This window comes from Eufriesea mexicana, unplaced genomic scaffold, assembly GCF_001483705.2.
Source record: "Eufriesea mexicana isolate 0111107269 unplaced genomic scaffold, ASM148370v2 scaffold611, whole genome shotgun sequence".
Lineage (NCBI taxonomy): Eukaryota > Metazoa > Arthropoda > Insecta > Hymenoptera > Apidae > Eufriesea > Eufriesea mexicana.
The window spans coordinates 1142712-1156544 of NW_016908771.1; the positions used below are offsets into that span (position 1 = coordinate 1142712).

A 13833-nucleotide genomic window follows, 5' to 3' on the forward strand; every position below is an offset into this window, starting at 1 on the left:
TGGAAGCGTACGCGAGCGGGGAAAAAGAAATATCGCGGGGTTTATCGGCGATCGCGAGTGCCGTTTCATGGGATACGTTCACGCGAACCACGTGCACGCGTTTATTCTTTCTCGCCGCGGCCACCGCGACGGCGGCGCTCGCCGAACCGTAGGATTTTTCCTTCCACTTATCGACGCCGTGCCACTGGTCGCGCGATTTCGAGGTTAAATCGGTCACCTTGGATCAACGACGCGACCCCGACAGGGTCACCCTTAACGGCCATTACTCTACGCCGCGATACCTTCAATCATCCGAGCATGTGCACTGAGCGAACGTTTTGGCGGGAGCGGATTTTTCGCGATGTCGGCGAGGATAGCGGCGCAGGATTACCTGGACGAGCAGTCGCGTCGCGTGTTGGACGAGTCTAGCCCGTGATCGTGTGGAGATGTATCGCGCGAGACAGAGGTATATGGCACTCCTCCCGCAGAGGTATAAGATGAACGATCACTTACCCTGTAGCGGCTGGCCGGAAGACTTTCAACGAAAGCGGAGGGTCGTTTGCGGAAGGGTAGTCCGCGCTCGTTTCTTGTAGCTCATGATAGCGATCGTTCAGACCGGGATCGGGTGTTGCATCCGGAAGTCTCGTGTCGGCTGACTGGTCCAAAAGGTCGCCGCGACGGCCGGATGGTAGATATCGCCGGTGGACGGTGTAGACTCGCGAGATCTCCGGGGAGATCGTTCCGCGCGCGCTGGAACGATTTCCCGGCTGACGATACTGGTTCCTTCGGCTGCGGCGCGTCGCGTCGCGTCGCCTCGCGTCGCGGACCCTCGCGTGTCGAATACAAGTATAAAGTACAGAGCAGGCACGATGGAGAGGAGCCGCCGCCGACGACCACGACGAAGACGACGACGACGACGACGACGAGGACGACGAGCACGACGGCGACCACGACGACCACGACGTCGACGAGGATGAACGCGAACGAGAGAAATCGGTGGCTCCTAGGTGTAGAACGGAACGGAACCGAACGGATTAGAGCCACGTGAAGTGGAAGGCTCTGATCCACCTCCTCGCGTGTTTCGCGGAAGGCTCGCTTCGACGTCGGACGCTCGCTCGGGTGACGCTCTCTCGCGGGCCAAAGCAAACTTGTCGGATGGCAATACGTGAGTTAAATGTTCACCGCGGATGGTTTACGGCCCGATAGTCCCCACCTCGTACCGCCACGCGGCGCTGCCTTCGTTCTCTCTCTCTGTTCGTGCCTCTGCCTCGCTCCTTCGCCTTCCCGTCCCGCTCTAGCCGCCTAGAAATCCCTGCTTCTCTCTCTCTCGCCCTGCCACGCGTTCTCGCTTTCCTGCTCGCCCGGCATTTTCTCGTCCGCTCTCTCCGTCGGTTTCACGGCCCCTCGAACGCTCCTCTCGCCTCGTGCCTCGTCCCGGCTGTCCTGCGGCCAGTGCAAAGGCGGGGAATCCGGACCGAGGGAGCGAGAGAGAATCGGAGACAGAGAGAAAACTCGGTGCGAACGGAGAGCGAGCGATTGCGGGGACGCGCGATCAAGACGGAGACGAACGATCCACGCACACATGCACGGCCGCACACGGATGAGACGGGGATTTATATGCAAGGGCGTTGTTAATGGCGGGAGGGGGCACGGCGTAGGGTATAGGCCTGTTGTCTCTTTCTCTGTCGCTCTTTCTCTTTCTGTTTCCATCTTCTCTAGCCTCGACGTTCGATGTCTCTGTCTCCTCTCCCTCTCTTATCGCTTCTCGCTTCTCGCTTCTCGCGCGCGCTCTCCCACCGTCTCTTTCTTTCTCGCTCCCGTTCGCAGGCTTCGCCGCTCACGAGGATGGCCACGGTGACGTAACGGGCCACGTGACCCCGAGCGGGCCAATCGCGCGCCAGCCGTTTGAATCTCGCGGGCACCCGAGACCCCACCTAGTGGCCCACCTTCAGGCCTGGTTATCATCGCATGCACATGCAGGATTGAGCCATTACCTGGTGCTTGGCGTTATAGGTATAATTATATAGCGTCGCGATACACATCGAGTAATGGTGATTTGTGGCCGCTCCTCCGCACACATGCTCGATTCTCTGTGCAAACCACGTGGTGGCCGCACCGCGTACCTTCTGTACCTTCTCTCTCTATCGCGCTCTCTCCCTCTATCGAGCCCTGTCTCTTCGCCTCTCTTTCTCTCTCTCTCTCCGCGTCTCTCCGCGGCTACCGGACTCTTCTCTGCCTGCCTCCGCGCGAATTATCGACGCGCAAAGAGTATACGAATTTAATTACTCCCTTATCGCTTTCGGCTTTCCTGTTTTCACGCAGGCAACCTCGTAGGCTGCACCGACTCTCGTTGCTCGCGTCGCCTTCTTCCCTCTTCCGCTCCCCTTTTCCCTCCCTCTCGCGCCCCATACCGCTTCTTTTTCCTCCATTTTAATTGCGCCGATCTCCGGCGTGTATCGCGAGATAAATTGAGATTTGTTAATCGAGAAATTAACGCGTTTCCCCGGCAAGGGATAGGGAAAAGGCGTTCGAGGTTCGCTCGCTAGCTGGGTGTAATTCATCCGACTTGCTCGCGCGCACGCGTTCCTTCCTGCCTCGTTGTTGATCAAACACGTCCGCGTGGATATCTCGTAAATATTTGCGCCGCGTTTTCGTTCCTAGCGGGCACCCGGAGTCGTCGGAGGCGTTCCTCAAAGCGGGAATCATCGGTCCGGGCAGGCTGGCAATTTCATCGGAAATTCTTTTCATTAGAGGGAAGCGTGCCCGCGCGCCCGCTGAAAGTTCGTTCGGCCGGCTGGCAATAATTCAGAAAGTCAATTCGTACGTCGTCGCATTAATTCGAATTTCGCAGGGAGAATGAACTCGCCGCGAAATTGTGTTTCACCACGCGGCCAATTCCACTTCGGGCGAATTTAAATCGAGCCTCAACCTACTCGTCGGGCGAATTTAGAGAGGCAGAGGTGTATCACCCCCTTCTTCCCGTCCCGTGTACGTCGCCGGTGAAGCGCAGAGGGTGCCTCCGGAGGGTGCATCATCCGCGGCGTTGTTCGCTCGTCAACCGTTCGCCCAGGAATTTAACGTCTACGTTACCTGCGCCCCTTTCCAAACCCCCTCGCCCTCCCCTCGCCGGCCCCCACCGCTCTGGCAATGAACAATTTCGAAGAAGATACCGTTATTATGGCGCATGACGCAACGAATGGTATCGACAAGCCCGATATATTGGACGATAAATAATGTTGCGACGTAAAATCAATGAATCGGAGCCCGGTCTCCTTTCCGTTTCGCGTATTTGTTTTGCCGGACAATATTAGCTTCGAAAAAGTCCGCAAAAACACGCGAACACGCGAAATAAATATAAACGGCCGGCCGGGAGAAAAAAGTTCGCCGCGAAGATATATTACGGAGCCTTTTATTAGTCCCTACCGAATTACACGAGACTATTGCTCTCCGCGTCACAATTTCTACCGCGCACCTGCTGCCCCGTCGATCCGTCAAAGCTCGCGTGCACGGTTCGGTAAAATACGCATCGAATCGGGGGAAAAAATCTAGCCCTGGAACCGGGTCTTGAGATTTCCATCGAAAATCGATAGGGAATAATTACGACGCGGGGTAAGGGTGGAAAGAATCGCGGTTTGACTGACGAGGTGGTCGAAATGTTTCTGGCTAGCTTAGGTCGGGTTAGGAAGGTCTAGGAACGTGTTCGCAGTTTGACGGAATGTTATTGCGGCCATAATCGCAGGCGCCAACAGGTGCGAGCTTGCACAAGCCTACACGCGAGTGTGTACGTAAGCTCGTAGGAGTGTATCGGTGAGTCGGTATACCTATATTACTGCCATAGGGCAATAAAGACCCCATCCCTATAATCTGTGGCGGAAACAATAACTAAACAGCCGGCAAAGCCGGCCAACCGGTACTGACCCAGTACGAGTCGTTCATAATGCTAATGGCCGCTCGGTTGTCAATATTTTGACAGGAAATTAAGATGTGTCGGTTTCACCTCGATGGCTAGTTAGTTTAACTACCTCCCTCGTTCCCGATTTCTCTCCTTAAAACCCAGTGAAATACGCGCCAGTCGAAATTTCGTTGCTTCCCCCGGTTAAATCCCTCCGCCGATCCCACAATTTCCTGCGCCAAGTGTCAAATTTGTCAAATTTTCTAACTTTTTTCGCAAATATCTCTTAGAAGACACTCGATACCAATGTTTCCACGTAACGCTGAGATTAGAGCAATTAGGACAAGCGATTTGCAAGCAGGATACACGCGCGTGCACACTCTAACTAGACACGGTACAGCATCGTCGAATTGGATAATCGTGATCTCGATGGCACCCGTTAAATTACGAATCGAGAATACACTTTGACGCGTGTCCTCTCGCTTCGAGGACCATTTCGCGAACGAAAAAGTCGCGTGTCGGATGCAGAAGTATCTGGTGCAGGGCACCGAAGCGTTACGCAAGGAGATGACATCGATCAGCGGGAGCATCGAGTGTCAAGAGGCAAAGTAGGACGCAAAGTCGCTGTTCCTTTCGACTTTCTTCCAGCAGGGTTGATGGATGTCGCGAGAAGAAGATGGCGAGCGTGTAAAACGGTGTAATACTTCCGGCAACATCGTGAAAACACCGCGGAGGACCGATTACTTTCCGAGAGGGTTGAACTTCCGCGAAGCGGAGAGATGCGCCCGACGTCACGGGTGAAAGTCAATGTCGCGGTTATGCGATTCCGACACGCGGCCCTACTCTCGTGGATTTTCATTCGCCACCGATCGCTCCGTGCACGACGAATCTTGATCACCGGTTGCTATTGAAGTCACGACTCTCGTAACTTTAGAGCGGTGTGATCGCGGCATATATTATCGGGCCGCGGTACACCTTTAGATTTATCGATTTGTAGGTATACATATACGTCTATACTCGCGCTACTCGATCTTCCAATGTCTTCTCTAACCTTTCCTAGTCGATTTGGTCTCTTACTTGGTAAAAATTTGCCATTTCGATCCTTAGGAAGCAAATTATTTTACTGAAACTGGCTAAGAGGTGTCAATATCCAATATTCCCATTGCGCACGCTTATTTCAAGTATAATAAGTATCGATTGTTAACAAGCTAGCCTCGATAATCAAAGGACCCATACCTCAAACGACTCTAGTCAATTTTCCCGAATTTTCCAGACAAGAAAACGCCATTTTCATAGAATTGGCTAAGAGGTGTCAATATCCAATATTATATTTGAATTAAGCGTGTGCAATAAGTACCGATCGTCAACAAACTAGCCTCGATAATCAAAGGACCCATACCTCAAACGACTCTAGTCAATTTTCCCGAATTTTCCAGACAAGAAAACGCCATTTTCATAGAATTGACTAAGAGGTGTCAATATCCAATATTCCCATTGCACGCGCTTAATTCAAGTATAATAAATACCTATCGTCAACAAAGTAGCCTCGATAATCAAAGGACCCATACCTCAAACGACTCTTGTCAATTTTCCCGAATTTTCCAGACAAGAAAACGCCATTTTCATAGAATTGGCTAAGAGGTGTCAATATCCAATATTCCCATTGCACGCGCTTAATTCAAGTATAATAAATACCTATCGTTAACAAACTAGCCCCGATAATCAAAGGACCCATACCTCAAACGACTCTTGTCAATTTTCCCGAATTTTCCAGACAAGAAAACGCCATTTTCATAGAATTGACTAAGAGGTGTCAATATCCAATATTCCCATTGCACGCGCTTAATTCAAGTATAATAAATACCTATTGTCAACAAACTAGCCTCGATAATCAAAGGACCCATACCTCAAACGACTCTTGTCAATTTTCCCGAATTTTCCAGACAAGAAAACGCCATTTTCATAGAATTGGCTAAGAGGTGTCAATATCCAATATTATATTTGAATTAAGCGTGTGCAATAAGTACCGATCATCAACAAACTAGCCTCGATAATCAAAGGACCCATACCTCAAACGACTCTGGTCAATTTTCCCGAATTTTCCAAACAAGAAAACGCCATTTTCATAGAATTGGCTAAGAGGTGTCAATATCCAATATTATATTTGAATTAAGCGTGTGCAATAAGTACCGATCATCAACAAACTAGCCTCGATAATCAAAGGACCCATACCTCAAACGACTCTGGTCAATTTTCCCGAATTTTCCAAACAAGAAAACGCCATTTTCATAGAATTGGCTAAGAGGTGTCAATATCCAATATTATATTTGAATTAAGCGTGTGCAATAAGTACCGATCATCAACAAACTAGCCTCGATAATCAAAGGACCCATACCTCAAACGACTCTGGTCAATTTTCCCGAATTTTCCAAACAAGAAAACGCCATTTTCATAGAATTGGCTAAGAGGTGTCAATATCCAATATTCCCATTGCACGCGCTTAATTCAAGTATAATAAATACCTATTGTCAACAAACTAGCCCCGATAATCAAAGGACCCATACCTCAAACGACTCTTGTCAATTTTCCCGAATTTTCCAGACAAGAAAACGCCATTTTCATAGAATTGACTAAGAGGTGTCAATATCCAATATTCCCATTGCACGCGCTTAATTCAAGTATAATAAATACCTATCGTTAACAAACTAGCCCCGATAATCAAAGGACCCATACCTCAAACGACTCTCGTCAATTTCCCCGACTTTCCCAGACAAGAAAACGCCATTTTCATAGAATAAATGAATTTTCTTACCTTATTTGTTGCGAGACGAACGTTTCTGTACTTCATTCGCGCACTTAGGGATGCAAGCCGCACAATTAAAGAGTATTAACCACTTGATCCACCACTTAAGTCTCAATGGCACGTGCCATAATCAAGAATCGCGTGGAACACGTCGAGACACGTCGGACACGTTCAGCCATTGCGTCCGATCACTCCGAAGAATAACACGCAACTGAACCAGGAAAACGGTGGCGAAAATGAACCACGAGCCTGACCGGTGATGTTTACGTTTGGGGTCCTATCTGCTAATCGTCGTTCTCGCTCGCGCGTTTGACTCGTTCTCCTTACTACGAGTCTTGCAAAATATTCTAGCCGTGGGAATTAATAATATAAAATCTGCCCTAAAAGTAAGAATATAATGTAAATATAGAAATATTTTAAATATATATTTTCATACGCTGAATCGAAATAACTTGTCTGCCAAAATTGTATATTACATTATTACATTTCGCAGATGGATCAATTAAATTAAAGATCAATTAAAGATACCAATTTATAGTATTTAGAAAAATGTTCCAAAAGTTCCATAAGCGATCTTTTCCACCATTTTGTCCACCATTCTAATATATATTATATATATTGTATTGTTGAGTATATTACATATATTGTAAATTCTACATATTTGTCAGTGCTCACATACAGACACAGCACCTGTAATTTTCAAAGCTTCTTGGAACTAATTCGATGTGTGCATATGTTACATATGTACTCACATAGTATAGCAGAATATTAACTACAGTTCACATTTCTTTCCACAAATTTGACTCGTTTATATTGTGTGAAAAATGGCTGCGACAAAATGATAACACAGGAACCAAGAAAACAGATCAACGAGATTTATGAAATAAATAATAAATAAATAATCTTAGGTTTATGAAATAAATAAAAAGTATTGCTTCTCCCTATTTTTATTAAAATATTCCAAAGATAGTAATTCTTTTCCAAAATCTTTATCAACTACTTTGCAAAGTACTAACCTTCCCCTGCAAAATTGAATTTGATTTACAATCAAACGATTTTTATTTCCTTTTAAAATATATCGTTCTGAAGTTACATATTTTTATACCTACGAATCCAAATCTGGAAGCAAAAATTGCTTACCATCTTAGGTTTATGAAATAAATAAAAAGTCTCACTTCTCCCTATTTTTATTAAAATATTCCAAGGATAGTAATTCTTTTCCAAAATCTTTATCAACTACTTTGCAAAGTACTAACCTTCCCCTGCAAAATCGAATTTGATTTACAATCAAACGATTTTTATTTCCTTTTAAAATATATCGTTCTGAAGCTACATATTTTTATACCTACGAATCCAAATCTGGAAGCAAAAATTGCTTACCATCTTAGGTTTATGAAATAAATAAAAAGTCTCGCTTCTCCCTATTTTTATTAAAATATTCCAAAGATAGTAATTCTTTTCCAAAATCTTTATCAACTACTTTGCAAAGTACTAACCTTCCCCTGCAAAATCGAATTTGATTTACAATCAAACGATTTTGATTCCTTTTCAATATATGTCTCTCTAAAGTTACTCGAAAAACATGCTATCATTTTGTCGCTTACTATACTTACATATTTTCCAACCTCAAACGACTCGTTATATAAATTATCGTTAGTCGGAATAGAAAATAAAGCATACACGTGTCCTAAAGTTCTGTCGTCATAAAACCGAGGTATTTATAAGAATAAAATGCAGCGTGCAAATTGCTGCCTAATAATACTGGTAAAATTGAAAAATCCGAGTATGTCGATCCTCTATACGCATTCTCGTTCCCGAGATTCCGGCATACCTTCGAGTGCCAAAGGAAGAGTTACAGTCGGAAGTTCCTAATTTCAGGAGAAATACGGTTAGCCGGTCGCGGGTGCTTTACGGCAGGCCGCGCTGCAGCGTCCTCTCGAATGCTCGCGAGGACGCGCGCGCGTGTCACACGGACGCGCGGCTATACATCGTGTACGCGGGCGTGTATACACAGAGGAGGATGCGGCGTATCTACCGTCTCGATCTACTTCCTTATCGCAGCGAAATTGTCCTGGCCGTCGTGGCAGGTCCCCAGCCTCTTCCTTCCCCTTGAGAAACAGGGCGAGAGAAGCAGGGGACGCGGTCGGGGGTGCGGGGTTCGCGGAGAAGAAAGAGTGGGAGAGACCGTACATTACCGCACACGAAAAAAGACCATCTACGGGACGTTTAATTTCCGAAGCCCTTCCGCCAGCTCCATTCAAGGCGTCTGCGAATCCACGGCCAGGGCATGAATCCCGTCATTCAGCTGCCTCCCCGTGCTTTCCACCCCTTCGCCATCCGCCGTGCCCTCTTCACGACTTACGGCCACGGGGCACGACGGTGAAAAGCATCGTGGCAATCTTCCTCCTCGATACCATCCGCCACCACCCATAGAAAATTTCCACGAAACGACGTGTCCGGCCAGTCAAAGGGACCACGATACCTCGCCTCCAGCGGCCTCGGACAGCCTCGCGTCCACCCTTACACATTATCTCCCATCGATCCTGCCTTCGATAAAGTAATTTTCACCTGTACGCATACTGCACTCGAGTTTCTCTTATCGACAAACGATATCGGGATTAATTCACGGGCATCGGTTCACGCGGGATTGAGTTACGTCTGGAAGTACGGGCCCACTGGTTCATCGTCAGGGGCGTCGAAAACTTGGTCCATGGAAACCTTCCAACGGGGCACCTCGCTTGGACCAATGTTTAAAGTTGATTTTAGCGAAATATTACATTAGTACACACGTATAGGAGGTAATTACGTAAAGGTGGCAATCACGAAGGATTCAAGATTATATTCTGATTAATAGTTAACAGACATCTAGGATACATGCAAGATAAAAGCTTATTTTCCAAGTTAAGAAAAATCCAGGTATCGGTTCATGCGGAGTTGGGTTAGTCTGGAAATCTGGGTACTTTGGTTCATCATCAGGGGCGTAGAAAATTCGGTTCATGGAATTCGGTTCGAGTGGGGTACCTCGCTTGGACCAAAGTTTAAAGTTGATTTTAGTAAAATAATAGTACGTTTGTATACTAGGTAGCTACGTAAAGGTGACGATCGCGAAGAATTCAATTTACATACCGATTAATAATTAACAGACATCTAGGATACATGCAAAGTAAAAATCCCAGTCAAACTTATTCTCCAACTTGAAAAAATCCAACAATGATGAAACGCATATAAACAACCTAAACAACCCTCTTCTTCTTCGCTGTCATTTTAACTACCCTTCGACAGCCTGTGAAATTTTAAGATGGTGGGAATTCCTCGAGCTTACGCTAATTTCTCTGCACTTATTCTCAAAAAATTCTTCCATATACTATACGTTTCACGGATTCGAGTGATTCCCTAGTTATTAGTTCCAGGGTTAATCTCTCCGGGCCGGCATCCCGCCATCTCCTCTGCTTCCGCTTCTGCTTTCATACTCTCGCCGCTTTCACCAGTGATTTCATCGGCACTGCTCGGGGCAAGCGTGTTTGCCGAACATTCGCGACACGTTGTAGACGATAGTCTTCCTGGTTAGAAGCGTGGCTACGACCGTGTCGTATAAACGGCCGGATCGCATAAATCTCGGAGTAATTCGGTAAACAGCGTACGTCTTGGATCGGGCCCTTGGTCTGTCGCGTTAAACAGCCCGTAAAGAAAGCGCGACGACAATTATTCCCCTCGCGACGACGCCTGTGCGCGCAATCAAGCTAATCCCGTGAAGCGACGACGAAGAGCCTCCTGCACCCCACGACTTCCACGGAGGCATATTTGTCGAGGGTTGCTGCTCAAACAACTCGAGACCCTCCGGCGTGAACTGGTCCTCTCGTATCTATACGATGGTATAGAGGTATAGGTATTTTAATCTGCTATACGTCGATGAAGAGTGAGAAGAAAGGGTGGAAATTGTTATTTTTAATTAAGGGGGTGGTCGTAGATCGTAGAAAGCGAAAACTCGTGATCGGTTCGCTTTGTCCGTTTATTTGGACCTTCGTTTCACTTATCATGGCCTTCTACCCGGTCTTTACCTCCTTTTCAACTCGCGTTTTATTTATCAATCATAGTGAGTCTGTTTAATCTTCTTTCTCGGGGTTTTATATACCAACGAATGTTAAGAAAGAACGTAACGCGAATTTTGTTACCCCTTTGCACTCGAGACTTTGCAGGATCTTCAATCGCCATTTAATTGATAGATTTTGAAGACGCACGTTAATTAAGAAATTAAATTTACGATAACATAATAATGCGGGAGGTATTGAAATTAAATAATTCTCTGTATTAATTATTATACGATTTTTTATTTAATATTCTGAAAAATATCGTCGACTTTATAACAGAAAATCTTTGAATTTCTACTCTTCTGTAGCGAAAAGATCGTCAACTGCAAAGAGTTGAAATAGGTTTCGTGGATTATAATACACGTATCATAGTTGAAGGATAAATAATATAAAAGAATTTTTAAATGCTCGTTTCTTCCCTTAATCTTCGCCGATAAGCATAAACAGGTAAAATTGACGTTCCCCGTTTTATTTATTATTATTTTCCATTCAGTTTCCCCCATTACCTTTTTTAATTGGTACTTTATTTATTACCCACTCCATCGAGACCGCAGAATCATTACCCTGCCGGTCACAGCACGGTTTCGATTGCCATTCGAATGTATATTTCAATTATTAACATACTCGCTTCAAATGCGTACATTATATCGCACATATTTAAATTATTAATAATTGTTATTCCGACAAGGTATATTTTAACGCAATTACGCCGGGATCGAACCGGATTCAAAGCCAAGGGTGATAAATCGCGGCGGACTGAAGGCAACCCCGACACACGTAGAAACGAATTACCCCGCGAACAAGAGCAACTATCGATATTACGACGCAAGGACAGAGCAAGCGGGATGATAAAACGTCGGCGTTCGGTTTAACGCATCCTTGGGGAAGGAGCAGAGGCTCGTATAAAAGCAAATGCGGGATCGGAGCATATTTATTTTCCGTGCCATTTAATAGCCGGCTTGCCGCGACAAGACAATCACGCGAGTTTGGAAAATCGTCGGGCTAACTTAACGGCGCTATAAAACCCGGCTTCTGGGGGCACACGCGTATCCGGCAGGCCAGCCCCCGACGCCGACCCACCCCATCGCGGACTTACCCTCCTCCGCGCGGCGTTTCGCAACGGGACGACCCCGGGACACTTCTTCCGCCACGTATATCCTCATTTGGCCGGCGTGTTTTACAACTCGACTCTCGTTTCACGACCGCTAAATGTGATGGATGTCTAGAAGTTGCGCTGGCCCACAAATCATAAAGCGCGCCGGCTAAAGCTGTGCACGCGCGCGTACTTCGGGCTAAACACTATCTCCCTCCGTCTCACTCGCGCAGCGTGACTCGTTATTTGGTGAAATATATCGCGTTACGCAGTTACGCAACGTACATAACGCTTCCGCGTTTGAGATATCGCGGCGAGCGGAATGCAAGCGCGCCGATTAATTAAACCGCGGGAAAAACGCGCCGACTTCCACGCGACGATCGGGCGATCCGTGGTGCTGCGCTGTTGGCGAAATTTTCGCGAAACCTCCCGACCAGCGAAAAAATGGCGGCGCGACGGGTGAAAGAAAGCGAGATTTGTGAACGATGCACCGGTTTCCGGGGAACCGTGAGCGTTCGGCTCGCGAGTCGACCGAGGAGAAACGAATTGCCCGCGTGATCCCGGACGCTTTGCTATTTAACGTGGATTAACATTTCGCTGGGTCGCGACAAACTTTGACGACGGGAGCCCCGAGTTCGCCGTAATCCTAGGCGCGCGAGCTGATTTATCGGTCGGATAAATATAACTCGCCTTGGCCGGTTCGTTGGAACTTCCGTCTTCGACGAATTTCGACGTTAGATCACGGGGGTGGGGATAAGGGGGGAAGACTTGGCCTGTGAATCACGGGTTTTTGCCGGCCATCGCGGGGGTTAGGATATCGTTCGACGAACGTCGCCCGGGGTGGCTCGGAGCGGCCATGTTTAAACGACGAAGGATTTGCCGGTTGTTTACAACAGCCTGGCGAAGTTTACGCGGTCGAGATAAATTTGGCTGCAAGGTGGGCTGCGGGTGCACGGAACACCGTCCGGATCAGCAAGATCCCTAATGAATCTGGCCGAAGGACCCTACGGAGTTGGCCTCGCCACTTTTGAGGAGGGTGCAGCGAACTTTGCCGCGGTTGCCGGTCTCGCGCGGTAGCTAAGACTTGGTTTCGAGTTTCCAACGAGCCGAGGATACCTTACAAGGTATCGTTCCACCTTCCAGCAACTTACGACCGTTTGCAATTACCTACACTTATAACTGTACGAAAGCTGTACGGATTCCCTGCAGTATCCGCAGTCCACTGCGCGTTCCATCGGCGCAAGTATTCGCCAAGTTACTGTTATTCTTGCAAAGCTCAAGTCGCGTAAATAACGCGGACAGCGTCGCTCGGACAGGGCCGTGAGAGGTTTATGGGGACGGACTAACCCCGAGCCGGTACCGGGAAAAACTACCACGCTTCGTGTAACTCTTTCTTAGAAATGTTTGCGATTAAACGTACACTCGCGTACCTACTTTTTCGCCTGTATACCCTCCAACAGCTTCCCGGCTTTTCCCCGTTATTTCGAAAATGATCCACCCCTGCACGAATAATTCTACACTCGATATTCGTATCGACGAGGGTCACGATTCTTAAGGGATTATAATGCAAAGAAATAGTAGCCACCATTTTTCTGGAAACAGTGGAAAGATTATATAGATGTTTATTGTAACTGGCAAAAGGTTAGACCTAACCTGTCTGTTTAGGCCCACGAGGGTTAAAGACGTTTCCAGAAAATGGGAGACAAAAGGCAAAACGCAAGGGAAGGGGTCACACCAGAATTTCTAGGATGCAGAGTTTATTTTAGTATTTAGATTTTTATTACAACGACAACAAGGTGGTCCTAATAACACGCGTCGGAGTCGCCATCGGCGAGTGACGGTGCCCAACGAAAGTTCCGGGTAAGCTGACGATAATAGCCGGGAGTGGAGCAACTTTTGCCGACATTTTGCCGTCCACTCGACGCAGTTATAGTTACATATTCCCGTTGACCAGGTCCATTTCGACCATGATGGCCGC

At 47.2% G+C, this 13833-nt stretch overlaps 1 protein-coding gene across 1 annotated transcript in view; it reads right to left on the minus strand.

Annotated features, from left to right (window-relative positions):
• Positions 1-1034, minus strand: part of LOC108546171 (homeotic protein antennapedia) — a 179336-nt gene extending 178302 nt beyond the window's left edge. Inside the window, exon 1 of the mRNA XM_017898116.1 lies at positions 493-1034. The gene's annotated coding sequence lies outside the window, so the exon portion shown is untranslated. The remainder of the gene's footprint in view (positions 1-492) is intronic.
• Positions 1035-13833: the final 12799 nt, after the last annotated feature.